This window comes from Gymnodraco acuticeps, unplaced genomic scaffold, assembly GCF_902827175.1.
Source record: "Gymnodraco acuticeps unplaced genomic scaffold, fGymAcu1.1, whole genome shotgun sequence".
NCBI lineage: Eukaryota > Metazoa > Chordata > Actinopteri > Perciformes > Bathydraconidae > Gymnodraco > Gymnodraco acuticeps.
Window position 1 is genome coordinate 2,961,615 of NW_022990701.1, and position 14,238 is coordinate 2,975,852.

Sequence of the window (14,238 nt, forward strand, 5' to 3'; positions counted from 1 at the left end):
AGATCTTACATGCAAGGATGGTTTTATATAACGTTTGACACACACCAGATATTAGTAATAATTTAATGCAAATTAAGTGGCAATATAATAATATAATATTGATCCTGGTGTTTTCTTCACACATTATTCAATGAATGAAGAACTGTTTCTATTAAATTCCCACAGTCACTTCAATGTATCCAATTATCACACACACACACGTGTGTACCACGTTAATTACCAGGTTTTTCTTAGCTTCTCACATCACGATGTTCACAGCCAATATGTCACTTTTACGCTCAATACTTGACATCTAACATCCACTGAGACACTGTTTTCTCTCTCACATAAACACAAAGCCTCTTACATCTAACATATTACTTTCCACTTTCAAATAAATTGTACTCACATAGGTCTACTCTACCTTAACATGAACAAAAGCAAGTAAGTCATTTACATCAACACACATAATGCGTCACATCAGTGAAGCACAGCACACTCTATCTGCCTTTCACTCAGGAATATGAATTAGGTGGTTGCTATTTTAGATCCAACTACATTTGTCAACGACTTTGCATTCTATATTTTTAGGGGTAATTAATTGTATTCAGGAAAAACTTGATGTTGACAAGAACTTTTGTTAAAAATCTACTGAAAAACCAAACAGGCCATTCACATATACTCATATTGTATTCCACTCTCCACAATGGTCACCTTTAGTAACAAGGCAAAAACCATTCAGACTCAGATATGGTAAATATTCTTGTTCACTTTCGTGCCATAGGGACAGACTCATAACTGTAGTGCTGATATGAGGCTACAATTAGCTTAGCTTAGCTTTAGTTTTGTAAGCAGGGGTAACAGTTAGCTTGAATGTAACAGAATCTGCCTAACAGTACATCTGTTGTCACTAGTTAACATTTTGTAAATTGTTATATTGTTTAATTCCCACCAAAACAAAAGGAATAATGTAGAAACTAGGAATACATACATTTTTACATAATATAATCATGTGATTGTCCATTAAAGGATTACATATTTAATTGAACTTAATTACAATATAGATGCTTGTGCAGATCTTGTACAATAAAGCATTTTTTTTCTTTGGATTTGTGCAATGGCTGCCAGAAAATGTTGGATGTTTTTGATAAAGCAGATAGGTTGTTGCTATAGTTACCTGCAGGGCTTCCTATGTTTTCTGATAAGGTAAGACGGTGGTTCAGTTATTAACAGTAAACATTTGAGCATTGACCTTCATATTTGACCCCTTGGAACAGCAACAGATCAAAGATAAAATAAGACTTCATCCATCTCAAAGGAAATCACTGTGCGTACCAAGTGGGTTGGAGAACAAATATAGAAATCTAAGACAACAATACAGTGCAAATAAGGGGACAATTGAAACTATAATTTATGCCACAGTCATATTACCTTTATTGGCCAAAGACAGTTTTAGAAATTAGGTATAGTATGTGAAAGAGTAAGTGGTTAGAAATCCACTAACTAGCTTTTTTTTAAAGGAACAACTGGATCTCATTGACTTTGTCAGCGAGTGAAACTAGGAGATGTCACAAACTGTTAACCTGACTGGGCTAATACATATTAACAGAAACCTCAAAAACCAGTCATAAACAATTAAATAACAGACTAAGAACTTTATTCTGTCTGGAAACAACAAGTAGTCAATACATGTTTATAGATTTGTTTGCATGTAAATGGTCTGCAAAGGATAAAATCCTAAAGTTTCCTCCAGGGAGTTCTCTCCGACACTCCCCCCCCCCCCCCCCCTGCATGAAACGCCAATATTGGACGCCTTTGTTTACTTCTGTAACATAGTGACATCATTATGTAACACCTTTAAGTCATTGACCAATCACAACAGAGCCGGCCAACTAACCAATCAGAGCAGACTTGGCTCTGGATTCAGAGAGAGGGTGAAAAGAGGCAGTATGAGAAAAAGAAAGACCTTTTTTAACACTAAAGCATGTAGAAATGTCAAAGTAGAAGCGAAAAATACAAATATGAACCTGAAAATGAGCATAATTGGGCCCTTTAAATCAACATTTCAGAATTTAATAAAGTGTTGTATTTAGATAAACCCAACAGAAAAAAGGAATTCATGACTTAGCTGCAGTTCTGGATCAAGGATATTAACACTGCATGTTTGATCAAGATCATGACATCCAAACATTTGTTATGACTGAATTTCTTGGAGTTGTGCAGCCTTGGTGAATGTACTCTCTCTCTTTCTCTCTCTGTTCTGTTACTGGGTACACACAGTGCATGTAATGAAGCTGTGACAGTCATTTTTCAGCTTCAAAAATAATAACTGAGAGTGTGTTGTTAGAAACAGGCAGTCTTCAAATGTGGCAGCTTAATGTCAACCGCATCCCCTACCAACCCTGCCTCTGTGGGGAAGAGAGGCACCATGTTGGAGAGGATGACATTTCATGGTCCAGTAGCGTTATTGCACTATAAAAACACCCTTGACTTTTTGTGAGAGATGGAGGCAAAAAGAGTGCTGTCTAAAGATCTTAAACACCCCATCAAAATCAGCAAATGTGGCAGGAAGAAATATGGTTGAACACATTAAATACAACTGTGGTTGTTTGGGTGGGAGATTATGTATTGGTCATCTGAAAACACTTACAATATATATGATACAACAATAATCAATATATCAAATATCAATATGTCAAAGATTTGCAGTACTATTTAATTATATATATAACTATTTGCAGGGCCGCCCCTGGCCAACTTGGGGCCCCAAGCGACATTGTGAGATGAGGCCCCCCCCAACCGACAGGAGTGAAACACATTTTTTTGGAAACAAAGTAGGCTACTTATATAAATATAATTCCTGTTTATTATTAGTATCAACACAGTTACTTTTGTATACAGTGAGGTAAATGGTAAATGTGCATGTACGTCTGCATTTCCTGCCAAATACTAGCCTCAAAAAGATTAAAATATAATGAATGCAAATAAACTACTTCTACTAATAATAATAATCATAATCATAATCAATTCAATAATCTAAATACTATATTATTTTATTATAATATAGTTGTAATATAGTCAAGACAAAACATGCTTATGACATGCTCAAAAACTGATATTTCTTAAATCTGTATTCTAGTTCTCTCTGTCAGCAATGTATCAACAACTACACATACATTTCTATCAGTATTTCTCTGTGTTGTGGTTGACATGATGATGACTGTTAGGAGTTAAGGGGAGAGGCTGAGCATCGCCATCAAATGTGCAAATTGACATAAAAATGAATAAAAGGGGAAAAAATGCTCCATATTTTTTAGGCTGTAAACTTTAACTGTTATGTAAGCCAAGTAGACAGACAGTGTATCACTCTTCCTCCTGTACATTAGCAGATAAAAGGCATAACATACTTGAATGAATGTTAAATAAAGAATGCTGGAAATAACTGCATCTCCATTAGCCTGTATGCTATGCAGAGACTGCCTTCTTCATGTCATGAATTGCAGCTGATGTTTTAATATGGCAATTGGCAATTTGACTTATACAACATTCGCAAGTTGTACATTTGACTCATACAATAACCCACCTTCGAGTGATGCTCTAGTTTCTTCATGTTTTGTTTTTATCCCCTCTTCCTTGTGCCGGAATGAAACTGTCTTTTCACCGACATCTCTTCACCTGCACTAGTGGCCGTATCAAAGCCGTGATTGGTCAGATGTCAATTCATCGCAACGGTGTCGGGTTACAGACGTGCTCCCCTTCTCACCTCTCACTCTCTCTCGCTGTGCGCGGAGAACTGAGCGGAGAACTGCGCACAGCAGCTGAGGCCCTCTGGGCGGGGCCCCCTGCGCAAGGCAGGAGCCCCATGCAGCCTGCGTGATTGGCCTGTAGGAAGGGGCGACCCTGACTATTTGTTTTGACAAGTTCAGAACACTGACATTTAATGTAGAAAAAGTAAAGCTACAGTGCAAGTACATGCACATTAATATTGTATGATTTATTCAATGGAAACAGTGACTTTCTATATCCTTGTTGTCTTTACGAGGTTACCAGGCAGTCAAGAGATACACCCTTGTTTCAAGTCTTTATACTAAGCTACACTAACTGTATCTTCACAATACTATTCTTACGTAACAATGTTTCCCAGAAAGTTGTAACAATCCTTTAAAGACAGTGAGAAAAAGTGGAATAAAAAATAACTATGATGTCACCCCCCCCACAAAAAAAAAAACTTGGGAAGCAAACAAAACACTCCATTAACAAAACCTCAAATTCTTCCCAGGAAACAGGCTTTTCCAGCTCTCTGTCTCTGTGGTAGAAAGAATTTATGAGTGCTTCTCTGTGAAGTGGGTGGCGCAGCATGGTGGCAGATGTAGACCATTTCATTGAGTCTAGCCAGATCAAAGGATCACAGAGAGGTGTGGAAAAGTACAGTGCAAAAAGGGTACCATTAATTTGCCAAGTCTAATCTTTCATCAGTGGCTTTTTGTCTTGTCTTCAGTACCCTGTTTTTGTTTCCACTCCGCTGCCAGTGCTTACTTTAAATGACAAAGGTGGTGATATATTACCAATTCTTCCCAGTTTTACCTTGTTCGTACTTAACGAAAACTTATGTATCAATCATTTTTTGTTTATAAGTGAGTTCCAAATTAAACAGAGGCACTGTTTGTTTGTGTGATTGCACTGAAAGAAGTGTGGGACGCTGGCAATCTATCTTTCCAGCCAAGTGAGCTAAGCCTTTGGGAGACAGTCTTGGGTTGGCTGCCCCCACTTCCTCTTGGTAATGGAAAACCTGCACTGAGAGTCAAGATAAAGAATGGAGAGCACAATTCAAACACTGTGTCTCAATTCCCGTTGGAAAAGGGCCCCAGTGTGCATGAGGCACATTTTGGTCCTTTCATATCTTTGAATTTTCAGAGAATTCATTAATTGAATTTACAATAATATTGAAAGAGTGTCAGCTTTTTCAGAGCTCATTTGATCTCTAAAGCAAATCCCTTATTAGCGGCACCCTCTCATGGCAACTTGTCTTCAAAGCAGCTGATTGAAACATCTTAATGCCGGTGGAGTTTCCCTTGAATGCAAAAGAGGATGGCTTCAATCTTACAAATGCTGTCAAGACAAGGAGGAAAGGAAACAGATTCCTCCGGGAGTTCAATGTATTATTCCAGTCAATATATTGATGTATGTTTGAGACTGATCCAAGGGTAAAATCCCCTCAGAGACAAAGGTAAGAAGAGGAGAGATGGTGATGTTTATATTCATTTGTCCTCTACTTGGTGAGACGTGTGCACTTCCTCTCACCAACTCATGAATAATGAATGCTCAAACTGCCTAAACTGACCTCTTTGCGGTTACGTCAGATGATAGATCTGTCTAGGAACCACTTGACCTTGTCTTAAACATTACCGTTTTGCTGTGTCATTGACATTTGTACAAGGTTGCCAAGTCACAGCCTGGCAACAGCAGCTCCGTTTCTGCACAGAAAGGCCTGCTTGGAGTTTTGGCCTCAGGGAAAGTTAACCCTGAAGGTTAATCAGAACATTTCTGTCTCATTTCTTTACTCTCTGCCAAATATCACACTTTGTTTACATTACTTTAACAGAACATTTCTTAAGTATCTTCATTCTAGGAGCTCATTTATATAAAGTTATTGTAATTTTCTTAATTTATTGTTAACTGACTTTTCCCCCAGTCCTGCACATTACCATCTGAACAAATATTGATTTGTACATAGGTCCTATATATTACAGGCACATGTGAAAACACATGCCGAGACAGCTGTGTGTAGAACATGTGAACCATAGGAACGATGGTGACTTAAATCTTCTTTAAAGGGCAGGAGGAAACACATCATGTCAACAACTGCCCTTAAGCTATCTTGGCTCTAACGAGGCTCTAAAAGCAAAGCCACTAATCTCTATCTCGGTTCCCTGATATTTGAATGAAGCTGTTAATATTGAAATGAAAAATCCTTTTTCACTCTTTATGGATCTCGCAGTTAAATATTTTTGATGTGTAAAAAAAATAGTAAAGTTTTAGGAGTGCAGGCCATTCCTCAGACTGACAAAGCAAGAAGGCTTGTAAAATATCTCAAATAGGTTTCTCTGGTTCCAGCATTTATCAAAATCCAATGGACAGAGAATGACTATTTTCAGTTATACATCTAAAAGGGAGGCACTGACGTCTAGTTACTTGCAAAGGGAGATTAAAAAGAAATGCTTTTTGTTCATGGACTTCAAGACATAACTAAGCTTAATTGAACAATATGTTCTTTCTATTGTATCATCTCTTCAATCTAGCTCCCAAGAAGTATCCCCACCAATCTCATTTTAAGGCAAACCCTTCAAATTGAGATCATTTCGATTAAAAAAAAGCTAATATCTGTTAAATCCTAACACTTGACTCAATTACAACTGAAGCTCTGCAATATCAGAAAAGTGTCTGATTGTGATTTGAAAGCTGTGCAAAGCAGATCTATGGCTTGCTCTGTTCATTACTCTACAAAAGAGAAGTTTTAGGCTTAAGGCTGTGTGTGTATACATGTACAAACACATGCATGCAAGTACATGGTTGCAGCTATTGCATATGGGCTTGTTGTTTTAAATATCATAGCTGTCTCATGCAAAACCAAACAACTGCTGATAGCTGGACTGAGGGTCTGCTATGGTAAAAACACAAGAGGACTTTAGAGGGCATGCAAACAAAACCAAACAGATGAATAAGGAGGTGAGGGGAAATCTTCATCACTATAGCCCTAGCTTGTTTATTCCTTTATCCAACTCGATAAATCCTTGGTAACATGCTCCTGAAATCACAGGTAAAATTAGGTCTAGGACTTCATCAAAGGTTTTGTCAAGATGGCTTTAACCTGTTTGCAAGTACAGATAGAAATTAGGCTGACAGAGGTTATGGGATGAGAGGGTATGTGACAGAGAAAGCAAATAGATGTGAAGCAGCCTCTGGCAAGATGTTAATGATGTTCTTGTATGTCATGCAGTGTTATATATGTGTGATCAGACAGCAGGAAATCTGTGTTACCGTGGGTGATGCATCCAGAATTAAAATTTGGTAAGGGCTTTACACTAACACATAATCATTTCTGACTTTAGTTGGATCATGTTTATAAGGTTTTATGACACATTTTTAAACCAGATGTCCTGTGTGGCAACTTTGTAAAATTGTCTTTAGGAAACCGTTGATTGATGGTAAATGATTGTGTCTCTTGTGACACAGAATTATATTATATGTTATACCATACTGTATTTGTTGAGACAGTTTGTTGCTTCCTCCACCGCATGTATACTGGAAAATAGTAATAATAACGATGATAATAAGATGCAATGCTAAACATTACGTTGAGAGAGAGCAACAAATGTTATTAAGATCGAGCTAACTCGTTTTCATTTAATATATTCTGTACAGACACATTCGACAAAAAATACTGATGATTGCATCTGGTTAAAAGACATAGCTGACAAAAATAATAGAGTGGAATGGCATTATCATAAGTCTCAATAAAAAAATAGATATTCAACAATAAACTAGATCTGAATGTACAGTAATAGACGGTTTCATCATTTATTTGAATGAGTTTCAGTGCTGTGTGACTTAAAACCCATTACCAAAGTGCAGTCTGCTGCATTGTAAGGAAAATGCTATGTGCTTACGTCACATCTTTAATACTTATATATGTGCAATACAGGGGCTACTGTATGTCTCAGGCTATGTTACCCCTAATGATTTCCTTTAAAGGCTTTATTCTCTTCATTAAAACAAAAAATGTGTCCTGAAATATCTTACCTGAGGAGCACAGTGCAGTCTGTGGCTCACAAAATCCATTTATCAACTATAGACAAATGAAAACATGTGTTACTCCTGTGTGAATGCATTCACCTTCTACTGTATGCATCAGCTTGGATTCCCCACTGAATTGATATTGGTTTGTGGTGCACTTACAAGCAGTGACAGTAAGTACATCAGGCTGGAGGAGGAAATCACAGAAGGTTAATGAACATGTAGAGACATCTCCTAACTGCCGACTATATATAAACTCTAACCAGGTTTGTATCTAAAGCAGGCTCATAATGTTCTATTGTGATCTGGATAATTGCCTCATCTTTACTCAAAATGTAGCATGAGCGTTGCCTTAGCGACACAACATGATTGGAAGAGAAGGAAATTGAAAAATGTAAAATGTTTTGAGTTCCTTTTGGTATCTATTAATAAGTAATTTATCCTTTTGTTTTTGTTAAAACCACTTTCATACAATCTTTAATAATGTGATACAACAGAATGTCTTAACTCTGAAAGTTTTGTTTGACACTATTTTCCTCCTTAAGTTGTTGCTAAAGTAGACTTTTGTAGACAGTCGTTCATTTCTCAAGAAAGTGGAAACACAAAAGGCTGGACGAGGTTAAGAAAGAGTTGAATGTGAGTATATCAGAATTGTCTAAAATAAAACAGTGAAATTACTACAGAGAGTAAATAATGCAGACTGTGTGGCTTCCTTCTGTAAGAAGGACAGCAAAGATTTAACAGAAGAAATCTATTACACACTGGTCACTTAAAAAAGGTACACCTTTTGGCTGTAAGTGGAGCAGTTCGACCAGCTTGTTCAGCTTGGAAAACTGTTCAATCAACCAGAGGGTGACATCGACACAATGCACAGAGCTGCTGAAGCGGAGAACCTAAAGTTCCTCGGTGAGCAGATCAATATGAGCCATTTCCCCAGTGTGAACTCATGGTTTGGAGACTCAAGATTTCAAAACTATTACAAAGTGTCAAAAAATAAAAGCATGTTATGTTCAGACTCCTTTTGTAACTCTGACTGCATTAATGTCCAGGCAGCATGGGCAAGGCCCGCGGCAATTTAGTTAAGATGGCCGAATCAATATACATTTAATTTATTGTCTCCGATAACTATAATGCCTTGTCAGTGTTTGAAACCCTTTATGTATATGTCATGAGTTTCCAATTATGATTTCCTTCTCAGCTGCATGGCCTCAGGTGTGCCTGGATGTGTGCCAATGCAGCTATGTCTGAAGTTGGTACACTCAGCAAATGATAAATTAATTCAGAGTAAGCTGCAAATGAAAACAAAAAACATTGTAATAGACCAGGCTTTTGTGCCGACTCCCCCCTCACATATAAACCTAGTTTTGATTGATGTAAATTATGTAAATTATGTAATTTTTTCACCCTCACAGCCTGTCACTGACCATGATGCTCAAGTCACAGCGTTGCACACTTTGATAAAAGAAAGTTAACTAATGTTTCCCAAAAGGATACCAGCACAGGAGCAGGTCCAGGAGTGAAAGCAGATTGAGGCATTGCTACACTGAACAAAAATATAAATGCAACACTTTTGTTTTTGCTCCCATTTTTCATGAGATGAACTCAAAGATCTAAAACATTTTCTATATACACAAAATAACCATTTCTCTCAAATATTGTTCACAAATCTGGAAAAATCTGTGATAGTGAGCACTTCTCCTTTGCCGAGATAATCCATCCCACCTCACAGGTGTGGCATATCAAGATGCTGATTAGACAGCATGATTATTGCACAGGTGTGCCTTAGGCTGGCCACAATAAAAGGCCACTCTGAAACGTGCAGTTTTGCTTTATTGGGGGGGTCTGGGGGGGGGTCCGAAAACCAGTCAGTATCTGGTGTGACCACCATTTGCCTCACGCAGTGCAACACATCTCCTTCGCATCGAGTTGATCAGGTTGTTGATTGTGGCCTGTGGAATGTTGGTCCACTCCTCTTCAATGGCTGTGCGAAGTTGCTGGATATTGGCAGGAACTGGAACACGCTGTCGTATACGCCGATCCAGAGCATCCCAAACATGCTCAATTGGTGACATGTCCGGTGAGTATGCTGGCCATGCAAGAACTGGGATGTTTTCAGCCTCCAGGAATTGTGTACAGATCCTTGCAACATGGGGCCGTGCATTATCATGCTGCAACATGAGGTGATGGTCGTGGATGAATGGCACAACAATGGGCCTCAGGATCTCGTCACGGTATCTCTGTGCATTCACAATGCCATAAATAAAATGCACCTGTGTTCGTCGTCCATAACATACGCCTGCCCATACCATAACCCCACCACCACCATGGGCCACTCGATTCACAACATTGACATCAGAAAACCGCTCACCCACACGACGCCACACACGCTGTCTGCCATCTGCCCTGAACAGTGAAAACCGGGATTCATCCGTGAAGAGAACACCTCTCCAACGTGCCAGACGCCATCGAATGTGAGCATTTGCCCACTCAAGTCGGTTACGACAACGAACCAGAGTCAGGTCGAGACCCCGATGAGGACGACGAGCATGCAGATGAGCTTCCCTGAGACGGTTTCTGACAGTTTGTGCAGAAATTCTTTGGTTATGCAAACCGATTGTTGCAGCAGCTGTCCGAGTGGCTGGTCTCAGACGATCTTGGAGGTGAACATGCTGGATGTGGAGGTCCTGGGCTGGTTTGGTTACACGTGGTCTGTGGTTGTGAGGCCAGTTGGATGTACTGCCAAATTCTCTGAAACGCCTTTGGAGACGGCTTATGGTAGAGAAATGAACATTCAATTCACAGGCAACAGCTCTGGTGGACATTCCTGCTGTCAGCATGCCAATTGCACACTCCCTCAAAACTTGCGACATCTGTGGCATTGTGCTGTGTGATAAAACTGAACATTTTAGAGTGGCCTTTTATTGTGGCCAGCCTAAGGCACACCTGTGCAATAATCATGCTGTCTAATCAGCATCTTGATATGCCACACCTGTGAGGTGGGATGGATTATCTCGGCAAAGGAGAAGTGCTCACTATCACAGATTTTTCCAGATTTGTGAACAATATTTGAGAGAAATGGTTATTTTGTGTATATAGAAAATGTTTTAGATCTTTGAGTTCATCTCATGAAAAATGGGAGCAAAAACAAAAGTGTTGCATTTATATTTTTGTTCAGTGTATTATTGATAAGTGGGAACTGCAAAAACACGGTTACACCAGAACATGGTGAGTGGGGTAAGCTCAGTACTCGAGTTGAGGGGGGATGAGGGGGGATGGCATCCCCCCTGAAATAAAAACGGTCAAAATCATCCCCCTTCTAAAACTGCCATTCCCCCTTTCCATCCCTTATGTAATTTTATCAATAAACGTGGCACTGGTATTACTGCTATTTCAACATTAATTTTGCGCATTTTGAGTAAAATACTGTGGGCGAGGGAGCACGCACACACACAATGACATTTTTACCAAGTCACTGACGCTATACTATGCGAGTGCCCTAGAGGGCGCCAGAGCACCGTGATGCGCCTTTTTGATCGATGCCAGAAGCGCAGGTCACGGTCATCACAATGGCCAAGCGACCAGGAGGACAACGCGATCTGAGGCACTTCATATTTAAAAATACTAAAAATAACATTTCAGGTAAGTCAAGAGTCAGTAATCTTAGTCATTACTCACTACTTTAGTCACCAAAGGTGGAATCTATGGACATAAGCAGCAATAACAACTTAGTTTGGAGTTATACGTTTTTCTCTCGTGTTAGCTAGCTGGTAAGACTCAAAACTGTTGATGAAATGATACCACCAGCACCAGAAGAGCTGAAACCCCTCCTTCAAGCAGTGAACACTCTGGTCATCTCCACAGCTGAGTGTGAACATGGGTTTAGTCAGATGAACATTTGAACCACAACTAGAAGCTCCCTAGAGGAAAAAAAGCATGTCAGCCTTGCTTTTCATCAAGTGTGTTGGCCCTCCACTGAACAAGTTCAGACCAGAGGTATGTCAAGACTTGGCTTCAAACCCATTGCTTAGCTAACAATCCGAAAGCAAGAGCCAGAAAAATTTAGACCAAAAAGCATGATTGAAAATCTTTGTAAACTTCTATGAGATGGGGGAGATTGGAGTAGGCAGCCATTGACAACATTGGTCCTATTTTGTATTATCTGTATAATCTTTTAATATATTTTCATATTTTGTAAACAATTTCAATTTGCACTTAATGCCCTGTTAAAAAAAGTAACATCGGGAATGTTAACATAACATATTTGTATTTGAACTGCAATAAAATGATGACGGATCAATATTTTTCTTATTTTTTTCCTCACATTTTTCATGAAGTGTTTAATTTACATAATGATTTAATTAATTACGATACAAATGTAACCCTTTAGATACCAGTTTTGATCGTATACCAGTAACTGCTTTTTTGAAAAAATACACTATAATTCAATATTCTAAAAACTATTTTGACTTTATTATTAGTATAATCAGTTGATCCATCTGAATAATAAATGAGGGACTGTTAACCTACAAGATTTGTACCATATACTTCCATTATAACCACATTTTTGTATCCCCTCCCCCCCTTTAAATTAAAGTGAAAAAAAGATTTTGCACTAATTGTCCTCTGCATTTGACCCTAAATGTTAGTGGTGCCATGGCAGCCCGGGGAACGACTCTAATTCTGAGGTGCCTTGGTCAAGAGCAATGACAGGAGTATCTGAACATCCATAACATGCATGTTGTTTTAGGAGTATAATAATTATCTTTATGCTGGTTGGTCTCCCACCCTCGGCGGGTTATCAGCACAAATTATGTCCCCATATGATAAAATCCACCATCCCCCCTGATTTTTTTTTACAACTTGAGTACTGGGTAAGCTTATGTAATATTTGTGACAATAAAAATAAAATATAATAGATAACTGATGCCTTTCTTGCAAGGAAATGCCTAAAATCATTTGCTCCTGTCTCCAGTCTTTTTTGTTTCGTTTTAGATGTTTCATTGTTAAAAACCAAGCCCTGCTATCTTTTGTACTCCAAGATTTGGGCAGTAAAAAATAAATAAAATGTGGTTGGTAAACAGACATGTTCAGTACACAAGGTGCAATTAACTCTCGTAAAGCTGTGGTGTTAAGTGTTGAGTCCTTTCGATTTAATTCCAACCAAACATCTCAGAAGGTGATTTCACTGAGGAGATCTCCCCTGAGGTTGAAGGTATTTTAATTAGCTGCAGAAGTGTTTGGTTGGATTGAAAAACCTGCCTGCTGGTCCCTGGATGCCTCCTGATTTGTGAGGCAGTGGTGTAGAACAATGAGAGGCTATACCTCTATGTGTTCCAACACTTCCCAAGCTGCCAGATTAAATCAAAGAGGACAATGTTCAAAGGGAGGGCATGCCCCAGTCAAACCAATCCATCATCTCACGGAACAACGGTAACCAGGTTTATGTTATGCATTTTGTTATTCATGCACCATAAGGAAGGCATTTCTTTATTTTTATTTCTCTCATGGAGAAATAAATCCAACCCCCCCCCTCTTTCTTTCACACATACAGACACAAACACACATCTATTCATGCATCAGTATGTAGACATGCAGAGCAAACCCCTTTAGGGACTGTTTCTGTTGCACTTTGAGCAGCCTAAGGACAACTGAATCCTAAAAACACTAACAAGATGAGCTGTTATTATGCTTTATTACAGACCTTTGTTTAATACTGGATTCTGATTGGTCATTTTAGGTGTTTTAAACTAATTTGTCTCTGTATGGCAGTAGCTATAGTTGGTAAAAATCATTTTAATATAAGCAGGGCTGCACATAACTGGTGCAGCGCCTCCCCAGAGGAGCGCTGGCAGTTCTGGGAGGGAAAAAAACATTTTTGACAGTTGGGGCTCATCCTAAGCCTTGATGTAACAATATTCATAATTAAATTGAGGGAGGGTGCACCGGTACCGGTGCTGTTGTTATTAGAATCTGGTGCTAGCTAATAATGTGGAGGGAGAGTCTTCTCCAGTCAGACTGAGAGGCTGATACTACAGCTCAGTGAGGTAAAGGACTCCGAGTGTTTAGATAGTTCACTTTAGTCTAAGTTCAAACGGTTTGGTCACAATTTATGTAAACACATATTTCCAAGGCACTCCTTTATAATTATTGGGATAAACAGGTTTGAAATCATTCTAATGTATACTATAGGACAGCAACCACAAATATATTTTAAAACTGGAGAGATTAAAAAAAATGCATAAATAAATGTTAATATATAAGATATGAATGAACAACACAAATAAAATAAGTTACATTCATTTGTTATTGGCTATGGTAGGTTATTGGTTATGTTCACATACTTATTTGATTACATCCACTTGTCTAAGATGACAACAGAGACTTTCGACCCAAAACCAGCTGTTGACTTGTGGATGCAAGCAGCTAATCGCAGACTCAACCAGAGAGAAAGAAGTAGGCCTACAT